This window comes from Salvia splendens, chromosome 21 (genome assembly GCF_004379255.2).
Source record: "Salvia splendens isolate huo1 chromosome 21, SspV2, whole genome shotgun sequence".
Classification (NCBI taxonomy): Eukaryota; Viridiplantae; Streptophyta; class Magnoliopsida; order Lamiales; family Lamiaceae; genus Salvia; species Salvia splendens.
Genome location: NC_056052.1, coordinates 10,376,200 through 10,400,387, shown reverse-complemented (window position 1 = coordinate 10,400,387; position 24,188 = coordinate 10,376,200). Strand labels below are relative to the sequence as shown.

Here is a 24,188-nt window from a genome sequence, read left to right as displayed (position 1 = left end):
CTACATCCAGTCCCTCGAGGACGAGTTCATATGCAGTGGGGAGGGGGGGACGGGTTAGTTACAGAAAATTCATACATGCTAAAATTTTTCAAAAATAACAAATTTTAGATACCAATAAGATAGGAAATATGCATGAAATCGGACAAATGAAAGACTTGATTACTTCGTGTAAGAGTTTGAGAAAGGATTCAGTACGCTCACATGTAAAACTTGATTGCAAAAACTTGATCAATTTGTATGACGCAAGTATGATGGAATCGCTCAATTTCTAAACCAAATGTGAAGCCTCTCTATATGTGAGTTATAAGCCAAAAAGTAGAAAACTTTCTACTACTCTTTACAAAAGAAAAATTACGAGAGGCTAACTTTTAATATTGAGATGAAAATTGCACAAGTAGTGAGGAATAAAGGCATTAGGATTTAACCAGTTGAGCCGTTTTTCTTCCTTCGTTCCACGAACCCGCCTCATTACTAATGGCACCCCTTAGTTAGCCACTTTGAGCCCATACAATCTTACCCATTCTTTGAAACCTTAAAATCAAAAAATTTCGTATCACATGAGGGAAGAGGGTCAAGGAGATGAAATTTATCAAGGGGAACAAAAGGGGATAGCAATAGAATAAAAAAAATTAAAAGGTAGCCGGGTCGATCAAGTTAGACAATCAGGTTGATCATATAAAAAAAATGAGAAAAGGTTTAAGAAAAGAAAGGGGCAGGAAATAGTTGCAACCTGACCCAGGAAAAAAATAAAATAAAGTCGAAAGTTATAAGGCTAAGGGTCAACATTGACCGAGAAGGAGCATCAAGTGGAAGAATAAATAAACACCCCAAATTTGATCCAGCAAGTTTAGTCAAATCTTTGGCTTTTTGACTCATGTGATTTTCTCTTTTAAACTTAGAACCCCTAGGACCCTACCCTAACAAGTTACTACCCATGAGCCCTGTTACAACCCGAAACAAAGACCTTAAGAAACTATCTTGTGCAGTCCGATTCAAAGTATTAAATTTGTAGCAACACCGAGTGAACAGTCCTAACATCTCTTGTGAGAAATGAGTGACTGAGTGAATCCAACAGTGGTTTTTAAATTGAGCAATCTTGACAAGCTGACTCCTTGATCAAGCAGAAGCAAAAAAGCAAAAACATAAGCTACTGGTTAATGGTATGTCCTCGACCTCGGGTATGATTGTTGGTAAATTATTCGGACCAATGCATACATGTGAATACGTGTTTTTAGTTCTTGTTCTTCTTTCTTTTGCTTGTGAAATAAGTAAACCATGCCTGAAATTTTCTTTATATTTTTCTCTTTCTTTTTCTTTCTCTTTATACTTGAGGACAAGTATGTTTTAAGTGTGAGCAGTTTGATAAGGCTCATTTCATGCATCGGTTTTGGGGGTAAAACAAGTGTTAAAATATGCAGAAATGCTACTTGTCCAAGGCAGCAAGGCCGAACTGATCAAGCACGTACAAGCGGTGAAAAAGGCCAAAAATCGGAGGAGTTGATCAAGGGGCGAGGTCAAGCAGTTAAAGTGGGGACCGCTGGTTTATAGAAGGAAAACGTGAGGAAATGAGCTGGATGTGGCGCACCATTCTGTTACCCAGGACGACGTTCTAGAAGGGGACACGTGCCAGCTTGTGAAGACGCCAGGACGAACTGATCAGAAATTTGTTATCCAAAAGCGTCGTTATTCTAGAAGAAAGAGCACGTAGCAATCAATGAGTCGCTCATCCTCTGCATGAGTGAATATTCCCTGTCAAGATCGTTATCCAGCTGGAGGTCGAATCGAGCTTATAAATAGAGGCTGCGCTACCACAAGAAAGTATCCGAGACTTTACTTTCCGCCTAGTTTAGCTTAGTTCAGCTCTCTAGCTTAGTTTAGCTTAGTTATGCTCTCTTAGCTTAGTTTAGTTCAGATCTCTAGTTTAGCTTAGATAACGTAGTTAAAAGGGCGACCGAAGGGAGCGCTGCAGAATAACCATTTCTGTCGGCGTAACTTAAGTTTCCCGCTGAGATTCTTCTCAGTTTACCGCTTTCTTTATTTTCGAAGTGTTAGCTTAGTTTATTTTCACGCTGTAATCGTATCTTAGTTTAATCGAAGTTATTCTCTCTTTTAAATTGCGCATTTACTTTTCTGTTATTACCTGCAATTTACTTGAACCAATGTTTAAATTTCCGTTGATCAAGCTAGCTAGTTTAAATTCTGCCTAGATAAAAACCGTAGTTAAAACTCCCAAGTTAAAGCGTGGCAGCAGCCAACCCCCCTGTTCACTACTCACACACTCGACACACCAACTTCTCTGTGGGATCGACCCCGAACTTGCCGCTTTACTGTTAAAGTAGTGCGAAATCGGGAGTTATAAATATTATCTTTGGCGCATTTCGGTTCGAGGATTGATTCGATTAAGTGGCAACGAAAATTTACTAACTGGTCCAACTGATTCAGTTATCCTCCATATAACTTAATCCAATCTTAATCCGCGCATTTCCGAGCCCGCCACTTGGACACTCCATATCGGTTGAAAATATTAGCCTTGAGGAACTTCGTAACTGTTAGGGTTTAGTATACTGAAAAGCATGTTTCGAGCAATTTCGCACGAATAGGAATTTTGCTTGTATACGAAAAAACTCTACAATCCACTTTTAACCCGATTCAGTATTATTCGAGCAGTTTGCACGAATAGAATCAGTATATTATTACATTGTGTTTACTTTTGCGTTTATAAGATGTTTTATAAACATTTAAATGCATAAGAAGTAAACAAAGCCTAAGTCTTTTGCTTAGTAGACTAGTTGTGGGCGTCGTCCACTTTAAGGTAACTACAGTCGGTTCTTTGCAATGCTTTGCAAAAGAAAAAGAAGAATTTCAAAACCTAGATAGGCTTTGGCTACCTATCGTGAAAGGTTGCAATGTCAGTCCGATTATTTCCAAGCCTTATTAAAATAAGATGACGTTGGTGTGGTATAGCACTGAATGGATCTAACAGCAAGACGTGTCTTTATGCTATCTACTGAAAGACGGTGTCTTGATAAATATTTAGTTCTTAATCAATGTACGTTAGCATTGAGCATACGATAATGAGTATCTACTACTTTGACTTACCAAAGGTGCGTGTTTTTCGTCACCCAACGATCCAGGTATATTGGGTAGTGGTGATCATTATCTAGCGGTGCTAGGATTGCTATTATGTTGAATCGCGCACGAGGTGAGTCTCGTTTGATAATGTCCTCAAGAGGAGCTTGAACAAGGTTTTATTATTCTGAAACTGGCCAGTTGGAGTTTTATTACTCTATGAATAATAAATAAGTGTTTCTTGCTAAGTCTACTCTTGGAATTAATAAGATGTTAATTAATTAAGTCCATAGCAGACTTTAATTAATTAATGGACATTTCTATCTTAAGCGCGGGAAATAAATAATAAATAAAGTGGAAACCCGGATTACTTGTAATTTCGGATTTGGATGGGGAGTTCAATATTACGTCTGTAGTGGCTGCTCGTAATATTCCAATATAAGCTTGTATTAAATTGTGGGTTCAATTTAATTAGGAAAAAGCTATTTGGGTGAGCCCATATCCAAAGCCTTCCATAGATCCCTCACTGGGCCCAATATGAACTATTATAAATAGGAGAATAAATGAGACAGAAATTATTATTATTTTCATTATGAAATTTCGTCCACCCTCATATTTTGAGGGAGGAACGATTTTCTTGAAGAATTCTCCTCCCTGAGTTCTTCAGCTCCTCCTCCGTGAGAAAGTTCTGTCTTCTTTATTCGAGTCCTAGTGTTTCGATAAGATCAGCCCACACTGATTTCGGAATACAGTTCGGGACACCAGTCAGAAGATCTGTGGTCTAGTATTGAAGATCAACGTGGAGAAGGCGCAAGCAATCGACGATTCTTTGGACCATCAACGAGGTAAATTGGCTAACTCCGTAGTATGCATGTTTTAGGATTTATTTGTTCTAAAGCATGTATGTAATTCAAGTTATGAGCATGATACATGTGATAATTACGCGAATAGATTTTGTCTAAATAATCTGCTAAATAGATACGTATTATGTGATCCGTTAGAACGCACGCTTCCGCTGCCAGCCCCTTCAGTTCGTATCAGAGCCAGTCTTTGGCTCTGATTATTTGGATTTAAATTTCGCGAAATTCATGTATGCATGCGTTAATTGATTGCGAAGCATGTTCTTGGTGTTTTGTTTAATTTTTATGCATGATGAACTCAAGAACTATCGAATCAAGGAACTTGAATTTTTCGATCGTACGAGACGTGCGGATCGCGCCACGCGCGATTGAAATAGGGATGTCGAGACAGTGGGAGCAGGGGAGCTACGATCACGGGCCGACGCGCAGACGAGTGAGGGCTCGTGCGCGCCGCCGGCCGAGACCGCATGCCCCAGACGAACCCGCGTCGAGATCGACACGGAGGCTGGCACGGTGCGGCAGTTCGACCGAGAACTGGCCGATACACCGAGGCGCCGAGAGCCCAAACCCTAGGCGGAAGGACCGAGACGAAGCTCCAAGCCACTGGTCGAGACGTGCGCGCCGACTGGCGCGACGTGTGCCGCATGAGTGGGAGCATCGTGGCTCGGGAGAGCCGAGACGGCGACAAGCTGCTGGCCGAGAGGAGCTGCGCCACCGCGCAAGCTCCTGGCCGAGAGCACGCGTCGCCCAACGAGCCAGATAGGCTGAGACGGGTAGCGAGGCGCTGGCCGAGAGCCAGCGCCATCCGTCGAGACGCCTGGCTAGATACGTCGGCACCCGATGGTCGAGACGGCCGAGAGCATCTGCGCCTTGTGCGCGACGCTGGCCGCAGACGGAGGCGACGGGCTGGCCGAGGAACCGAGCCACCCGACGCGTCACCTGGCCGAGACGTTGGCGCGCCCCCTGCGCGTTGGTGCCGAGACGCTGGGTGCATCGTGATCCGACGACGAACTCGTCGGACTTTCGTCGTTCATCGTTCGTGCGAACCTCGTACGATGAGATAACGATGGAGGATTATTTTAATGATTATTTAATTATTTTATTAAAAGATATCATTAAAATATTATTATTTAATGGAAATAAAATCTTTTTGGAAGATTTGCCTAGATTTTAGGAATATTTATATTTATATCTATGGAAATAAATAATATTATTTTATTCCTAGATGATATGGATGAGAATAATTTAATAGTTTCCTAATATTCATCTAGATTCAAGATAAAAATGGTGATAAGATTTGATTATATCTTTTGTGAATTATATATATTATATGTGATTTGATTTAATATCAAATCATGGACTGATTAGATTCTTTCCTTATTTTTTGAATTTATATGGATTTTATTCCTGGATTAAATCCTAGTTATATTTGGAAAATAATATCTAATATTTATCTATATCTTATGGATTTATATGGATTTATTCCTAGATGAATCCTAGATGGATTTATATAATGACAATATTATTTTATTCTTGTCCTGTGAATTTATATGAATTTACTCATAGATAAATTCTAGTTGGATTTGGATAGTGATAATATAATATTTTATTCTTATCTTATAGATTTGTATGGATTTGTTCCTAGATAAATCTAAGATAGATATGAATAATTATAATATAATATTATCTAATTCTTTGGATTTATATGGATTAAATCCAAGAATAAATCCTAGATGGATTAGGATTAATATTTATATTAATTTATTTTATCCTATAGATTTGAATAGATTTAATTCTATTAAGACAAATCTTAGATGGATTAAAATAAACATTATTCCAAGATATCCTTATCTTATGGATTATATCCTAGATAGATTCGGATAAAGATAATATATGAGAAAATCCTTATTTAATTGGATTTAGATAAACTTATTTATCTAAGAAATCCTAAGTAATGTTTGATATATTCTAGACATCTATTCTAAATAGAATTAAAGATTTGTATAAATCTAGGTTGACTGGATTTTATTCATCGTATGGATTATGATGGAATTGATTCTATCTAGTAATATCCTAGAACGATTTAAATAATGATAATCCTAGATCAACATTATCTTGAGTTGAAGGATTAGATTTTATCGAAATAAAATCTAGAATAATCCTAAGTGGATTTAGATAGTCAACACTATCTTGATAAATCCTAATTGAATCTCCCTTGAATAGATTAAATAATGTCGTTAATTATCCAGTGTGTTTAAATGCCATGCATTAAATGGATTTATCTGTTTATTTGGTGTTTATCATTTTAAGTGGATTATCTGTCTTATATGCTTATGTGATAATTATGCAAAAACCATATAAAATATCTAAGCGATAATTACAACAAGTGCGTTGTATATGGTCTCCATCAATTGGTCTGCAATTTATGAAGCTTTTTTTCTAATATTATCGCCACCTGCTCTGTGGGGACAATAATCCTAAGAAATAGCGAGTTCATGAGGGCGGATTTCTCGAAGATAAATAGTATGAACTAGAATGTGGTTTCCAATATTATCGCCACCTGCTCTGTGGGGACAATAATCCTAAGAAACTGCGAGATTCAGAAGTTCACACAGAATTTATGAGATAGTTTGATCTTGTTAGCAGCACATGAGCATTGTTATGGGAGTGTGTTGTAGAAATGAGACTCTGTAATGCTAAATTCGATGGTCGTGCTTAGGCAACATTAGGCGGCCATGCCGTGCTGCGGTCTCTGGACTATTCGTCGGTGTTGTGACCAGTAAAATTGTAAAATTTTAATGCGTATTGACTTCCTCTGGAGGGTACAAAATTTTAATTTTACAGTTGCAAGATACATAATTGTTTTGTGGTTATTTGCGATTATGTGTTGAGCATAAGTATGTGATAATAAGTTAATATGCCAAATGTTCATTATGCCATTCATATTTTGTCTGCGATCTTTAAAGAAATAAACTCGAATGCCAAAATTATGTAGACTGGAAATGTAAATGGATAAGATTCTCATCGCTAAAACTTGGAGTTTATACTCAATGATTCATGTCCTCTATTTCCTCGACATAATTCCACGAAGATTGTTCGAGAATGCATTTTGCATGTACTTGACGAGTTCTTTAAGGATTAAGGTCAAGCTATTTTCTTTTAAGTAGCATGACAAGTCTTGGTTAGTGACGATGAAAGATGGATATCAATAGAATCTGTCAAGATGATTCGATTGGAATATCCTAGATGGACAGAATATTTTGAGGAATCTTTTGATCACTCAAATAGTTTCTGACTCAAGTCATCGCCTTGAGTAATAAGAAATGACTAAAAGAAGGTTTAACCGAAAAAATAGAAAACCTTCAGAATATTAGTCATTATATTACTATTGGAGGAAAGTAACATGGTAGATGACGAATTCGTATAGGCTATATTTTTCCTATGTCCTAGTTCATTTGAACAAAAGACTAGATATGGAAATGGGAGAGCCTGAATTGTTATCAAAGTTTGTTTAAAGCAAGTGAAGATGCTTTGTAAGTTAGATTGACCTCTTTACAAGAAGGACAACGACTTACTTGAAAATGCACTTCTAAGTAAGAGATCTTGATCCAGTTAGGCTCTTTGTTGCAGAGGGAGCTGTTAATGCTCAATTATTGTTTTATGGTTGATGTTTAAGGCATCATAGTATTGAAACAATATAGATGCAACAAGATTGAGTAATAAACAACACATCGACTTCTTAAATAATGAATGATAAAGTGTTTATGGCTCTTAGTCTTAAGGCCAAGAAAATACTTAGTTATTGTTCAAACTGATCTAGACTATCAAGTTTTTAACAATTTGTTTGTTAAATAGCTTGAAAGTCAAGAATGTCTATCTGATGCACTATGAGTTAGAATTCTATGATTCAGAATACTTATAGAAGTGCAACGTAGAAAGACTAGCAAGTCTCAATGGTTTACACCAATAAGAAGACAAGCAAAGCTTTATGATCAGTAGTGGGAGTCTAATCTCCATTAACGAATCCAAGCATTCTTTCAAAGAATGGGATAGTTATGTAAGAAGGAATCAAAGTCTTTCTAAGACAAGTTTGATCAAGTGATGAGTTGTACTCATGAAAATCTTATCATTGCTGGTATAAGCGTTAGATATAACGAGATACACCTTAAAGAAACTACCATCATCAGTACCTTCTACAAAACACGAGTTGTGGGCTAGAGCGACTCTCGTCTAGCACATCTCAAGGTATAATGTTGTTCCAACGCATGTTGGAAAGGTATCCAAGTAATTGGAGTTGAGTACTGAGGTATGTTTTAAGGTTGTCCCAAATGATGTAAGATTATTAGTTCTGTAATCTTCAAAGATAGAATTCTTGTATGAAGATCAAGAGAAGAACTAAAAACCTAACATCGTGATAACTCTCAGGACACAGAGAGATATCGAATTTTCCACATTACCAAGGACTCATACCATTAGAAACTTTTTCACTAATAAAATCAACTTCAACACCTAAGATTGTAAGAACCATGTCGTAGTGGGAGCGTTCCCAGGAACATGACAAGTTCATGGGTCTAAGAGTGTCGAAAGACTCGGTCTTAGATTAACTTGAACATAATCCCTTTAACTACAATGTATAATTGGTTCATTTGGATATTCATTCTTGGAAAGGTGATAGATTCCAAACTACAATCCTAGATAGACAACATGTTTTTACAAGACTTGCAATACTACCTACAGGCTGTGTCAGTCAGTGGGAGCTAGTACATCTGCAAGTGTAAATGTGGTTCTCAAATGGCTAGACAATGACAGTGGGCTATGCCCAAAGAGAAATATCATCTTCTCGTTGTCGTTGTGCCAAGATTTGTTCGATCCTATTATCTATCAGCACTTACATAATTAGAATGTGTGTATCATGATTGTCAAGACAGCGTTCTATTAATAGAAGTCTTGAAGAAATCATCTACATGGAACATCCTAATAGGTATGTAATAGAGGGCAAGAAACACATGATTAGAAGCTTATGAAGACCTTTGTGGTCTTAGGCAAGCATCTAAATCAGAGATACGTGTTTTTGTGTCGGAGATTGTCAAATGTTTTGGAATTTGACATGTGCTCTTTAAAAGTGTTGTAGTAAGCACAAGGAAGTTGAAAAGTGCATTAAATATGGTATTATTGGTACTCCTACGATGATGAAATCTGCAAACGTTGCAAAAAACCTAAGAATTGCCCATCTAGCGTAGGAAAACTGGTTGTTCTCCCAGTTTAAGATGAAAGGATTATAGAGAACTAATTTACATTCTAAGCATCTAAAGTCTTTAAAGATTGCTAGAAGAATGTTGAGATCTCTTAGGATCCTATATCTACAATAGCTTTGGAAATTTTTAGCATTAGAAATTTCTGCAAAAGGTTTTCTACCTTTCAAGATGAAATTGTCTTGTCCTCTAGTCAAGTGTCGTTTGACCTTAGTGGAACAGATTATGAGACCTAGTTCTGCAAGATAGATGTCCTATGTATGCATGATGTGTACTAAGTTTTTGATAAATAGTTGTGGCTTTTGCATAGGCAATATATATCATATTAACCTTGGCAAAGGACTTTGATTGAGGTAATGAATATACCATAGTACTTGAGGAAAGACTAAATGCGCTATACTTACTAGTTTAACGCCCAGCAGTCATCATGGTAATGTCCTTAGTAGGCTAAGTGTTATGAAAGGGGTTTGCTCACATACTACACAGATTATACTACCTAAAAACACAGCAAAACACAATTAAAATACAAAAAACTAAAAACTGGTCAGTATGGTTGGTCACTTGTTCCTCCTGCTCCTTCGCGGGATAGGTTGTGGTGCAGGTGGTTCTTTCGGTTGTTCCTCCTCATTCTCGGACTGCTTGTTCCCAGATTCTGCCTACTCTTTGGCATCTCCTTCCTCTTGTTTCTCTTCTTCTGTCTTGGTCCCCTGATAAGGCTAATTTCATGCATCGGTCTAGGGGTTCATTTCATGAAATTACTAACTGGTCTAACGCATTGAATTAGTCAGGTATGTGAAGTTTTCGCCAGATCCAAAAGAAGAGGACGCTTGCATGGTCCTAGGAAACTGGCGAAAGGGTGAACAATTGGAAGAAAATTGCTAGACGGAGAAGCCTCGGAGTTGAAGGGTAGAATAGGGATTTCTACGAAAACTCTAGAGGCTATGTCCGCATCTATAAAAGGGAGAAGCATGCAGGCTGGAGGGACCTTCTCGGGTGGAGGCCTCACTACAGCCCCTTACTCGATTCACCTTTCCACACACTTGACTCCAAATTCGCGAGAGATTCCAGTTAGCACTTGGCTGGGGTTCACGTTTTAGCTTTCCGAGAGTGGTTCGAGGGTTGTAACACCGTCCTAGTTCAAGGGCGAAGAAACAATTTACATTTCCGTTGCTATTTACACTTGATTCCGCCGAGCTTCGCTGTTCGAAGCTCGGTTTTTTTCTTTTGTTAACCAATATTTCCTGTTTTATTCCTAGATTTTACTTTCGCTTATGTCTATTGTGTGTCATTTCTGGTTTGCTGGTTGAGTTCGCTTGAATTCGAGTTGGATTGTCGGAGTTGTTTATTTTTTTTTTGCAGTTGTTTCTGATTATTTGCTGATATTTTTCGTTTGGATCTGAAGAATGGTTCTGTTTTTGGATGAATCGGAGGTTGGGTTTTGCTGGAGTTTGTGATTTGTTTGCAGATTGTTCTTGATTGATTGAATTTGGCGGTGATCGGAGCAGATCTGTTAGAATCGGAGTTATGGAGTTGATTTAGTTGATTGTTGAGTTTAGAATTGCTTGGATCCGGAGTGGATAAGCGTCCGACGTGATTCTGAGCAGGAGTGTTTAAATTTCATGCCTAGCTTACGTGTTTCATTTCATTCCGCCTATTTACGTAGATCTGGTTTATTTCCGATTCGTAGCAAGTTTCGGCATCTCAATTTCTATATTATGTCGAATCTGGGAGTATGCTCTGTTTTCTGCATTTGCGTTTTTCTGAATCTGTTAGGAACTTTGCATGCGAAGCTAGCTGGAGCTGATCTGTTATCTGCAGCTTTTTACCGTACTTGCTATATTTGGAATCATGTTCCCCGCTGTTTTATTCTTTCTGCCTAGTCTCAATCAGTTAGTTATTTACTCAGTCAAGGAAGTGATTGTGTCTTTCGGATTTGATGTCTGATTCCAGTAAGTTTTCTGTGTCCTAGGTCTAGCGTTTACATTTCTTGCCTAGATCTAGTGGTAGTTAAAATCTCAACCCCTTTTGCGTGGCAGCAGCCGTTTGTTTTCCATAGTCTCTTAGCACTACCCTGCGAATCCATCTCTGTGGGATCGACCCCACTTCCCTATACTAATTCATAGTATTCGGGTTGAGGGATTTATTTTTTTGAAGGGGAGTCGAGTGTGTCCAACGACAAAAACACTGTAGTTCTCTTGAGTTCCTGGACCCAGTGATCCAGTGGATTTAAGGAGCGTTGTGTCTGGACCGAGCCTTGCATTAATTCTCATATGTGCACACTTGCTTACTCCTGAGTCTAGTCATTCGACATTAGAGTCGAGAGGCAGGCCCAACCCACTTCAAATGGCGCCGTTTCCGGGGATGGATGGCGTGCTTAGTGTTAGTGTTCAGAGTCTGTGGTGTAAATAGTTTTGATTTGTTTTCTTTTCTTTTGTTTGCAGTTTATGAGCAGAAGGCTCAAGGTCTACCTACTGGAGCAACTCATCTGGGTGGAACACGGCCAGTTTGATTGGCGAGTTAAGGATACAGTCTCTACTGTGACCACCAGATCAGGGTTCACCACGGGAGGCCCGTTTCCGAGTGAATTTACTAGCGACGAATCTTGGACGTCATCAGGACGCGAAGATCCAGAATCACCACCCGAATCAGAAACAGGGGAAGAAGAGGAAGTAGTCATGGCGCAGGTGGTAGACCCAGATCCAGAAATCGGCTCTCTCACTGCCCATTTAGATGGAGAACCAGCTCAAGCTATAGTGATGAATCCACGCCAGAGGACTATCGAGATCAAGACAAACGTACTCGGCATCTTGCCGACGTTCTCTGGGCGTAGAAATGAGTGTCCGTATGAGTTCTTAAATGAATTCAGTAAGTTATGTGGTATTCAGAAGAGGCCGAATGATGCAACAGAGGAGGATTATCGCCTACGAGCGATTCCGTTTACCTTGAAGGGGGAAGCTAATACGTGGCTATTGAGGTTGCCTCCGGATTCTATCCGCACGTGGAGGGATTTCAAGTTAGAATTCTTAGATTATTTCTTCCCATCCAACAAGACAAATGCACTTAAGAAAGAAATACTAGAGTGTAAGCAAGATTACGATGAATTGTTAAGTCAGTATTGGTCGAGATTTAAGGGGTTGTTGGATGCATGCCCGAATCACCGAATGATAGAGGCAGAGACCTACTTTCTGTTTTACGAAGGAGCAACTCCCGAGTCAAAGGACTTAATGAACTCCTCGAGTGGGGGAAATTTCACAAGAAAAAGGGAGAAGTGATGCAAGAGAGATCCTAGGGAAGTTGATTGACGCTAAGAAGGCGTACGATAACCCTAGGAATGCAGTGAAAAGAGGATCGGTGCATGCTGTGAGAGAACAAGATGATGACAAAGTCGAAGCAAGGATTGATAGGCTCGAGAAGGCTCTTTTGAACGCGATTGAAAAGACGATTCCACTGGCTTCACAAGGGAAGGAGAAATCTCCTGGTCCAGGAGATAATCAAATGCAACAATATTACGGGACCCAGGAAGGAGATTATCAGGCCCAGGTCAATGCAATGGGAAGTTGGAATCCCGATGGGAGCTGGAATCCAGGGAGACAGAGAGATGCGCCTTGGAGAAACCATCCAAATTTCAGATGGACTAACAATGAACAGAATCAGCTGGCACCACAACAAAGTCAGCAGTTTGCACCTCAGCCCGAAAGACAAGGTAACTGGTCAGGAAGGAATCAAGAAGGGCAGGGCAACTGGATCAATCGTAACCAAGGAGACCACCCAAACTGGGGAAACAGAAATCAGAGCAATCAGGGGAACTCTTATGTACCACCACACCAAAGGAATTTTCAGAACAATTACCAGGGCCAAGGAAATCAATACAATAACTCTTCAGGCGGTCAAGGAAACGCTCGTCGGAATCAAGTGAGTGGACCAACTCTGAGTATAGGGTCAGGGCCCAGTCAGCCCCCGAAACCACCAAAAAGTATCGATGATATGGTGCACGACCTCGTCAGTTCTCAGCAACATATGCAAAACAACCTGCAATCGAACAATGACGTAGTGCACAAGCTTCAAGACGCTCAGCAAGAACAGAAAGCAGCCATGGATATGCTGGCTAAGCAATTGTCCCAAATAGCCACTTCTTTGAGTGACATGCGGGGAAACGAAGGAAAATTTCCGGCCTCAGTAAGGCCACCTGATAGAGCTAATATAAGTCAGATTACCTTGAGGTCCGGGAAAGGATATGAGGGACTGGTGGTGAGAACAAAGGAGGGGACAGATCCTTAGGAAGGCAAGAAGAAAGAGGATACAACTCCCAGACCCAGACACTTGGAGGGAGGAAGTCCCTTGGTCAAGGATGATCTTGAGGAAAAAGATTTGGAGAAACAATTGCCTAGACCGACCGAACCATTCTTCCTCGACCCAGAGCCAGAGTTGGAAGATGAGGCAGTGGGAAAAGAAACTGGAGAGTTATCAGCTGAAAGTTCTACCGGAGCAGGGAAGCGACTGAAACCTTTTCCAAGTCGGGGGGAAGCCAAGAAACAGAAGGAAGAACCGGTAGACTTCATGGACATTTTTGGGAAGTTGGAAATCAATCTGCCATTTTTACAGGCCCTGAAGATGCCAGTCTTTAGCAAGTCATCAAGGAATTTATAGCTGGGAAGGCTAGGCCCAGTGGGAAAATTCTGATAGGCAAGAATGTCTCCGCAGTAATTCAGAAGAGGAAGATGCCTTCAAAATGCAATGACCCAGGTATGTTCACCTTACCCATCTCTATTGGTGACGTGAAATCGAGCATGCTATGTGTTATTTAGGTGCGTCGATAAACGTGTTACCACTTTCCATATACAAGAAGTTAGTTGGGGTAGGCATGGTAGATACGAAAGTTGTGATTCAATTGGCGGATAGGTCATGCATCTGTCCTGAAGGGGTGCTTGAGAATGTGATAGTCAGGGTACATGACTTCTTGTACCCTGCTGATTTCCATGTGATTAAGATGAGTGATAATGAGTCTGCTGAGTCGGGCGGAGTACTTTTAGGGAGACCTTTCCTACGTACCGCTAAAACTATCATTGATGTTTTTGATGGAACAATTTGCCTTGATTATAATGGGGAGAAAATATACATTCAGTATAGATGAGGCAATGAAGAAACCTCTTGACGTTGAAAACCTGCATGCTATAGATGTTATTAACCCTTTCGTCCAGGAATACCTTGAGACGGAATTAATGTAGGAACAGATTGAGAATTCCGAGATGAGTCATGCCATTGATAGAGAGGTGGCCAGTTAGTGTCAAGCAATGAACACAAGTGAGTTATCAGATGAAGAGTTAGCTGAAGCAATTCTGGAATTCTGTGCAAATCCAGAACTAGTTAGGTCAAGAAAGACACCGTATGTGGCGAGTGTGGAAGGTTCTGCTGGGTCGAGGATGGGAATGACTACGGAAGAAACAGAGAAAAATCCCTTGCCCCAGAAAAAGATGTTCCCAAGAAAGAGCTGAAAACACTTCCACCAGGCCTAAGTATGCTTATATAGAGGAGAACGAAACTTTCCCTGTTATTATCAACAGCAGCTTGACCGAAGGACAAGAAGAGGAACTGCTGAAGGTAATCCGAAGAAACAAGAAGGCTATTGGGTGGACACTCTCTGACCTGGTAGGAATTAGTCCAGATTTGTGCATGCATCACATCTGTTTGGAGGAAGGAGCAAAAGCCTGCAGAGATCCTCAACGCAAATTGAATCCTAACATGAGGGAGGAAGTGCTGAAGGAAGTATTGAAACTACTCTCCCTAGGAATCATTTATTCCATACCAGACAGTGAATGGGTGAGTCCAGTCCATATGGTACCCAAGAAGTCAGGAATACAGGTGGTCAAGAACGACAAGAATGAATTGGTGCCCACCAGACTAGTCACTGGGTGGAGGATGTGCATCGATTATAGGAAGTTAAATGAAGCGACCAAGAAAGACCATTTCCATCTACCTTTCATTGACCAGATGCTGGAAAGGCTGGCGGGCAAGCAATATTTCTGTTTCCTAGACGGGTATAGTGGGTATTTTCAAATCTATGTGGATCCCGAGGACCAGGAGAAGACAACTTTCATGTGTCCTTTCGGCACGTATACTTACAGGAGGATGCCGTTTGGCCTGTGCAATGCGCCAGGCACTTTTCAGCGGTGTATGATGAGTATCTTCTCGGATCTTTTGGAGGACTGCATCGAGATTTTTATGGACGACTTCACTGTGTACGGGAATTCATTTGACTCATGTTTGGCTAGTTTGAATAGAGTATTGAGAAGGTGCCAGGAAAAACATTTGGTTTTGAACTTCGAGCAATGCCACTTTATGGTCCCTGAGGGAATTGTCCTAGGGCACGTAGTCTTGGAAAAAGGTATACAGGTAGACCAGGCAAAGATTGAGGTGATATCAAAACTGCCTTACCCGACGAACTAGAAGGAGGTAAGAGGATTCCTAGGGCACGCAGGATTTTATAGAAGATTCATAAAGGATTTTGCGAAGATTGCTCAGCCACTCACTCATTTGCGGCACAATGATGTTGAGTTTGTTTTCAATGAGGAGTGCATAAAAGCTTTTCAACTACTGAAAGATAGACTAGTATCGGCTCCCATTATCCGAGCACCCGATTGGAGTTTGCCATTTGAAATAATGTGCGACGCGAGTGACTATGCAGTAGGGGCGGTGCTAGGTCAAAGAGTTGACGGAAAAAGTTACGTAATTTTCTATGCATCAAAAACGCTCAACCAGGCCCAGAAAAACTATGACACCACGGAGAAGGAAATGTTGGCAGTCGTGTACTCTTTTGAAAAATTCCGACCATATTTGCTTGGGTCGAGGGTGATAGTCTTCACTGATCACGCTGCAATAAAGTACTTGCTGGCGAAGAAAGAATCCAAGCCGAGATTAATCCGTTGGGTGTTGCTTTTGCAAGAATTCGATTGGGAAGTTAGAGATAAAAAGGGAACTGAAAATAAAGTAGCCGATCATCTGAGCAGGATATTTCAAGGGGAGACCGAGGAAGCAATACCGGACGCATTCCCTGAGGAACATTTGTACTACGTGAAAAAAAATCCTCGACCTATCAGCTGGGAGGAGGTTATGGAGTTAACAGGTCCAGGGGATGTCGAAAAAGGGAAATGCCATCAAAACGCTGAGCCATGGTTCGCAGACCTGGTGAATTACTTAGTCACTGGAGAAGTGCCCAGTTCGCAAGTAATCTCCCGGGCCCAGAAGATGAAATTGAAGAGCGAGGCCAAGTACTATTTCTGGGATGACCCGTATTTGTGGCGAATGGGAGCCGACCAAGTAATCCGGAGGTGTATCCCGGAGTGGGAACAGAGGGATGTGCTGAATCATTGCCATGCCCTAGCTTGTGGAGGTCACTTTGGACCTAGGAAGACCGCAAGGAAGGTGTTAGACAGTGGTTTTTACTGGCCTACATTGCATAGGGATGCGTTCGAATTTTGTCAGAATTGTGAGAGGTGTCAACAGACCGGGGGAATATCCAGGAGGGATGAGATGCCGCAAGTTCCAGTGATTGTGTGTGAGATCTTCGATGTTTGGGGGATGGACTTCATGGGTCCATTTCCATCTTCATACGGGAACACTTACATACTTGTGGCAGTGGATTATGTGTCAAAGTGGATAGAGGCAAAAGCAACCACCTCGTGTGAAGCTAAGGAGGTAGCAAAGTTTCTTAGAGCTAACATTTTCAACAGGTACGGAGTGCCCAGAGCTATAATATCTGACAATGGGACGCACTTCCGCAACCGGACTATTGAAGCTCTGATGAGAAAATATGGTGTCCACCACAGACTCTCTACACCTTATCATCCTCAATCCAACGGCCAGGCGGAAATATCCAACAGAGAATAAAAGCGATACTGGAAAAGACGGTTAATCCGTCCAGGAAAGACTGGAGTAAGAGGCTTGGAGACGCACTATGGGCTTACCGGACGGCATACAAGACGCCTATTGGGATGTCACCATATAGGCTTGTGTTCGGCAAAATATGTCACTTGCCCGTGGGAGTAGAACACCGAGCATATTGGGCGGTCAAGGAGATAAACATGAGACCCGAATCCTGCGAGGAAGAGAGGAAATTGCAGCTACAGAAGTTGGAGGAGCTAAGGCTGGAGTCATATGAATCGGCGATGTGGTACAAAGAGAAAACGAGACTCTGGCATGACAAGAACCTCCGGGTCAAGGAATTGCAAGTCGGGCAGAAGGTTCTTCTATTCCAATCTCGGCTCAAGCTAATGCCTGGTAAGTTAAAGTCCAAATGGATTGGGCCATACACTGTTGTGAGTCTGCGTGCAAATGGAGCTGTAGAAATCCAGGGAAGTTCTTCAAACTCTACTCCTTTTCTTGTTAACGGTCATAGGGTAAAGGTATTTAGGGATAGCTCGGATATGTGTGTAGTGGACGAAATGCCACTACGCGCACTCCATGATATCGCCTAATAGATCTGGGAAGTGAGTGTTCATAGAAATTTCCTAGGTCCAGCATCCAAGAAGTTTTAGCATGACCTGACCTAGGGAATCTTGAGAACACTTGAACATAAATTGTAAATATTCAATCGCCTTCTTTAAATCAAGAAAAACCCAAACAAATCAGAAAAAATAATCTTCCAAAAATATTTTCGAAATACCAGACTCCTTAAGGAATGTTTTTGATACTGTCATACCCCAGACCCGGGGAGTCTGGCATTTCAATTTTTAGTTTAATGTTTTTCTCTAAGTGTGATTTTGCAGAAGGAATTCACAAGGGTAAGGAGTTGTGGAGTAAAAATTTTGGAGAGAGTTGGCACCGGTTCGGATTTCAAAAGGCACTTTATGGGGAGGCATACGGTCGCAAGCGTCATCACCTGCAACCGCCTGCCAAAACGTCCTCTCTCATGCCTACACTATAATCGTTTTGCCTTTTTATTTCTCGTTACCTATTCTCTCTCCAATATTCACAAACACAAAAATCCCCAATTTCCTCTCCCCTTTTACTCTCTCTAACCCTAATTTGCTAATTCCGCCCCAAATTCTTTACAAAAATTCCCCAAAACAACATCCATGGAAAACAAACAAGGAACCGGAAGCACCTCTGGGTCCGCCGACTCTGGGGCGGCGGCGTTTATGGCCGAGCTATTCCAGAAATATGGGGGTGCGGAGAAGGCGATGGAGGCATTCGCCATGTTTGCAACCGCAATGGGTAAATCCGTACAAGCTGCTCCGTCTTCTAGTGTACCACAACCGGAGACCGTCTCAGAACCCTTCGCCGAACCTGAAACCGTTCAAGAAGCCATCGCCATTCCGGAACCCACTGCCGTACCAGAGGAGACAGTTGCTCCGGAGACCACCACACAACCGGAGGACATTCAAGAATCCACGACCCCTAGCCCGGAACCAACCACCGCAGGGAATCGTGAAGACGACTCAGATTTGGTCACAGGGTTGGAATTGTTGGCTATGTGCGAACCAAGATTAGACTCTGCAACTGAGGGGGTGAAGCCCGTACTTGCTAGTGAGGAATATGTTGAGAAAGTTGTTCTGAACCCGTCTGAGGAAGTAAGAGTTTCTGTTGCTGATGTTAGTGTTTCTGAGGGGGAAACCCCTGTTTTGGAAGAATCTGTGGGGGGGGAAGCCCCTACAGTTGTTGAAGGTGGGGGCGACGAGGCCCTAAATTCTGAACAAAATGTGGAGGGGGATACCCCTGAGAAACCGGTGGGTACTGAGGCCCACGTCGGAGAAGGATTTGAGGGGGTAGAGACCCCTGTTTACATCTCGGGGGCAACCCCATTGTTGTCCAAGGAGGGAGAAGCCCTCGATTCTGAAATTAGCCAGGAACCCGCTGACGCCGGGGTGAAGTTGATTGTGGATCTGACCGAGATCCCAGAGGAGACCGACTCTCAACCCCAGAGATGCTAGGAGGCGGGCTCGCCGGAGCCTCATTGATGAGATTGATGAAACTGTGGAGCCGACGGAGGAAGAATTGCTGGGTCCAGAGACCGCAGCATCTGAACAGGTGAACTCTCCCAGACCTGGCAGGGGGGAGAGTGATGAGGAGAAACGTCGCCAAGCGGCTGAGAAGAAAAGGAAGGGGAAACAAATTACTCCTTCCTCGACCAAGAAGGCGAGAGGGAACTCTACTGAATCCACGCTTCCGCCGGCAGCTAAGGTGCCATATGCCGCAGAAACCGAGAGCCCTTCTGAGTCCAGCGACTCGGAAGAGGAACAAGGAGAGGAATTCAACTTTGAGCCAACCGAAGTGTGGATAACAAACAGCTTGCTAGATGAAATGAGGACGTTTGACGACCCAAAGCGCACGGCCATTTATAAGGAGAAGAGTACTGAGGGGAAGGTCGCTAAGTCCGGAAAGATGTATAGCTCATCGGAGCTCAAAACGATTGCTTGCAACGATGAATTCCGGACTTATATCGACGCAATAGGCTCCGATTGGTTGCTCGAGCACAGTACTACCGAGGTTCCGATTGACCTGGCCCGAGAATTCTTTTCTACCTTCCGATTTAAGTCCACTACCGATTTGGATGCCGACTCCATTAATTTCAGACTTTTCAGTGAGGAACATACGATGAGCATCCGGGAATGGACCTTGCGGATGGATTTGCAGACGCGAACGGAGGACGATGAAGGCCTGTGGAGCGAGAGGATGATTGGTCCCCCGAAAATGACGCCGGGATTCAAAGCGCAAAGCGCATGGGAGTTCTTGACTCACCCGAGGGTGGGTCAGTTTAAAACAAGCTTTTCGAAGGCACACCACATCGAAAATAGGATCCTGAGGTTTGCCCAGACTTTTATTAGTTACAATTTAATGGGCACAGCCAACAACGCTCTGACTACCGCCGATCTGTACTTCACATGGTGCATGGCTACGGGGGTAAGAGTTCACTTGGGCTACTGGATAGCCCAAGCCTGCCATCAAGTGACTGCAAATCCTTCCCGGCACCTATACACGTGCCACTTGCTCGGAGCTTATCTGCAGAGGAATGTGATCATGAAGATCCATAAGGCATGCCGAGAGGTAAAGACATGTTCTCCCCCTGAGGTTTTTAACATGGATTATTTTTTCAATAAAGGGTTGCTGATCGCACGCGGAAGGGAAGTATGCTTTTACGAGGTTGGGCAGTCAGAGACTCAGGTGAAACAGGAATCCGATGTGGTGGAAGTGAAGAATACTACTGGTTTGGAAGCAGGAGACAGGATAGAAGTAGAGGAAGTGCGAAAGGAGGTTGGTTGGATGAGGTCAGAAATGAAGATGGTTCGGAATGAAATTGTGTCCCTGCGGGGTAAAGGGAAGGATAGTAGTGAGGCTGAGAAAGTGAGGAAGGAAGTCGCCGGAGTACGAACGGAGAAGGAAGAAATGAGAGTAGAAGTTCGGAAGGTTAGGGAGGAAATGGTGACCCTCAAGGGGCGCATGTCTGATCTTGTGGCGACATCGACCAGATGTACTGAAAAGATGACGGAAGGTGTTGAGTTGATGATGGCAATGACAAAGTGGCTTAGAGCAAGGTTCCCAGAGACACCGAAGGAACTTCCGAAGCCTAGCGGCGATTCTACAACGCCAGGTCAAGGAAGTCTGACTGCGCAGAAGCCACCGCATGCCCCGAGGCCCCAGACTACTCCATCTCCCTCTCGGCCCGTGATATTGAAGACAACCGTACCCCGCCCGACAGAAGAACGACAAGAGAAGCCAGAGTTGCCAGCCAGAAAGAAAGCTAAGGTGACCCACCAGACAGCGCCACCAAAGTCTGGCCCTCGCGGGGGCCAGACCCCGAATTGAACCCCCCACGGAGCCAAGTAACCCTTTTTTTAATTTATTTTCCGTTTTGTTTGTGTTCTTATATGCCAGCATGCTCTGTAATTGTACATATGTGTTGCCTTTCTTACACTTAGCCCAACTTTTGGTCTAAGTGTGAGAAGGAGGTGTTTTGTTTTTTTTGCATGCCTTAGTTAGTTTGTTGCGCCTTCTCCCACTTAGCCCGATGCTCGGTCTAAGTGTGAGAAGTTTTGCTCTGTATTTGTGTTTGTTGTTGTTTGCTTTATCAGTCTGCTGTTAGTACTTCCCTTTTCCCCCCTTCACTACGATGGCTTGGGGACAAGCTTGAGTGAAGCGGGAGGGGGGGGGGAGTAAGTATCGTTTTTGTGTCTTAGAATGTGTGCTTCGCATGAGCTAGCTAGATAATAAGGCAAGATCCCCTTAGTAAGAGTTATTGAAGAGAGAAAGCAGATCAACTTTGACACTTTCTTCCTTAATAAGCCGAATGCGATCTGAATGAAGTTAGGACGATGGAAAGCGCCTTAGATAACCTATCTGTACAGCCCTACTATAAAGAGAGTTATAAGCCTAAACACTTTTAGAGCTAACATGAAACAATGGGCTATCACTTGATGCTTAGGGAGTAGAGTATGAAGGAGAAAAAAAATGGGTTAAGGAGGAATAAGCTGGACGAAGTCCAGGGAAAAAAAAAAAATAGGAGGAATAAGCTGGACGAAGTCCAGGGGAAAGGGGTTGTAATACAGAAAAATGAGGAAGAGAAAAAAAAATCGTAGCCTGGCCCAGGGAAATTCATAGGAAAGGAGGAAGAATAGGGTGAAAACTCTCATAACCCGACGCATCAGTGGTATAACTCTAACTTTGGAGCGTTTTTTATCCTAACATCCCTGGTGAGGAATGAGTGATCGAGCGAACCTAACAGATGGGAAATCAATAGGCTATCTTGACTAACTGACAGACCGTTTAGGCAGACGAAGGAAGGGGGAAGATTTGAAGACTGTAATCGATCAGATTGAACTTAAACTTGTGGGGATAGTAGCTTAAAAATTCGAAACTAGTTCATGCTTGTTTGTTTTGTTGTGTTTCTGTTCTTTGTGTTATTTTCTTTTCTAAGTCCGTAGTTGCTTAGGTCTCGGAGTTTGTTTTGTTTTCATTTTTTTTTAAAGTTTTACTTGGTAACCATGCATTGAAATTCGCCTTATTCCTATTTTCTTGTCTTTCATACTTGCGGACAAGCATGGTTTAAGTGTGAGCAGTTTGATAAGGCTAATTTCATGCATCGGTCTAGGGGTTCATTTCATGAAATTACTGGGTCTAACGCATTGAATTAAGTCAGGTATGTGAAGTTTTTCGCCAGATCCAGGAAAAGAAGAGGACGCTTGCATGGTCCTAGGAAACTGGCGAAAGGGTGAACAATTGGAAGAAAATTGCTAGACGGAGGAAGCCTCGGAGTTGAAGGGTAGAATAGGGATTTCTACGAAAACTCTAGAAGGCTATGTCCGCATCTATAAAAGGGAGAAGCATGCAGGCTGGAGGGACCTTCTCGGGTGGAGGCCTCACTAACAGCCCCTTGCTCGATTCACCTTTCCACACACTTGACTCCAAATTAACGAGAGATTCCAGTTAGCACTTGGCTGGGGTTCACGTTTTAGCTTTCCGAGAGTGGTTAGAGGGTTGTAACACCGTCCTAGTTCAAGGGCGAAGAAACAATTTACATTTCCGTTGCTATTTACACTGATTCCACCGAGCTTCGCTGTTCGAAGCTCAGTTTTCTTTTGTTAACCAATAATTCCTGTTTTATTCCAGATTTTACTTTCGCTTATGTCTATTGTGTTCATTTCTGGTTTGCTGGTTGAGTTCGCTTGATTTCGAGTTGGATTGTCGGAGTTGTTTATTTTTTTTGCAGTTGGTTTCTGATTATTTGCTGATATTTTTCGTTTGGATCTGAAGAATGGTTCTGTTTTTGGATGAATCAGAGGTTGGGTTTTGCTGGAGTTTGTGATTTGTTTGCTGATTGTTCTTGATTGATTGAATTTGGCAGTGATCGGAGCAGATCTGTTAGAATCGGAGTTATGGAGTTGATTTAGTTGATTGTTGAGTTTGGATTGCTTGGATCCGGAGTGGATTAAGCGTCCGACGTGATTCTGAGCAGGAGTGTTTAAATTTCATGCCTAGCTTACGTGTTTTCATTTCATTCCGCCTAGTTTACGTAGATCTGGTTTATTTCCGATTCGTAGCAAGTTTCCGGCATCTCAATTTCTATATTCTGTTCGAATCTGGGAGTATGCTCTGTTTTCTGCATTTGTGTTTCTGAATCTGTTAGGAACTTTGCATGCGAAGCTAGCTGGAGCTGATCTGTTATGTGCAGCTTTTTACCGTACTTGCTATATTTGGAATCATGTTCCCCGCTGTTTTATTCTTTCTGCCTAGTCTCAATCAGTTAGTTATTTACTCAGTCAAGGAAGTGATTGTGTCTTTCGGATTTGATGTCTGATTCCAGTAAGTTTTCTGTGTCCTAGGTCTAGCGTTTACATTTCTTGCCTAGATCTAGTGGTAGTTAAAATCTCAACCCCTTTGCGTGGCAGCAGCCGTTTGTTTCCATAGTCTCTTAGCACTACCCTGCAAATCCATCTCTGTGGGATCGACCCCACTTCCCTATACTAATTCATAGTATTCGGGTTGAGGGATTTATTTTTTGAAGGGGAGTCGAGTGTGTCCAACGACAAAAACACTGTAGTTCTCTTGAGTTCCTGGACCCAGTGATCCAGTGGATTTAAGGAGTGTTGTGTCTGGACCGAGCCTTGCATTAATTCTCATATGTGCACACTTGCTTACTCCTGAGTCTAGTCATTCGACATTAGAGTCGAGAGGCAGGCCCAACCCACTTCAGTCCCCATGGGTTCATCATCCTGGCCTCCATGGCCACTCGGTTCAGCTTCACGGACCAACTTCCCGGTCGACAGTTCTTTCAGGATTCCTTCCATCATAGTTGGCAAACGGCTTAACTCCGCTCTTGCTTTCCTATTATCATCGGCTAACTCTGCCACTGCTTTTTCCAACCTCTCATGCCTCTGCTCCTGCGCTGGTGTTCCCTGGGCTGCCGTCGCTCTCCCGGCTGGTATAGCTTCTTCTCCCATCGCGTAGAAACGTGGTATGCCTTGCCTCATGTAAACGGTGTTCGTTCGGACGAACAAAGGTGTATCAAAGAGGCCAG

The 24,188-nt window shown here is 42.4% G+C and overlaps 1 pseudogene; it reads right to left on the bottom strand.

Annotated features, from left to right (window-relative positions):
• LOC121784217 overlaps nucleotides 1-24,188 on the bottom strand; it is a 98,407-nt pseudogene that overhangs the window by 26,931 nt on the left and 47,288 nt on the right.